We start from the raw sequence: 708 nt of genomic DNA, 5'->3' as shown, positions 1-708 counted from the left end.
ACACTTGCAGGAAACACTATAGGAGGGGGCTGGAGAGACTCCAGCGAACATCTTCTTTGGGTTCCAGGGAGGAGTTGGCTCCAGGACTCTAGTTGTATTTTGATAGTTGACAAAGATTTCAGCCCTTGCTGATTTGGCAATTTTCAGACTTTTATTTATTGAAATAATAATTTTTATTAAATTTTTTTTATTAACATGTCTAAATTATACATATTAATGGGGTTTAGGGTGATATTTCCACACATGCATATAACATGCTCTGATCAAACCCAACCTCCCTTTTCCACCACTCCTCCCCCTTTCCCACCCTCCACTAATCATTATTCTACATTTCAGTTGCCTCTCTCTCTCTCTCTCTCTTTTTTTTTTTTTTATTTTTTATTGTGGGTTGTTCAAAACATTACAAATTTCTTGACATATCATATTCCACACTTTGATTCAAGTGGGTTATGAACTCCCACCTTCACCCCATACACAGATTGCAGAATCACATCAGTTACACATCCATTGATTTACAAATTGCCATCCTAGAGTCTGTTGTGCTCCGCTGCCTTTCCCATCCTCCACCCTCCCCCCTCCCCTCCCCTCCTCTCTCTCTACCTCCTCCACTGTATAACCCTGAGGGTCTCCTTCTATTACCATGCAATTTCCCTTCTCTCTCCCTTTCCCTCCCACCTCTCATCCCTGTTAAATGTTAATCTTCTTCTC

The sequence above is a fragment of the Marmota marmota genome, unplaced genomic scaffold (genome assembly GCF_001458135.2).
Source record: "Marmota marmota marmota unplaced genomic scaffold, marMar, whole genome shotgun sequence".
In the NCBI taxonomy this organism is placed as follows: domain Eukaryota; kingdom Metazoa; phylum Chordata; class Mammalia; order Rodentia; family Sciuridae; genus Marmota; species Marmota marmota.
This window is presented reverse-complemented; position numbering follows the sequence as displayed.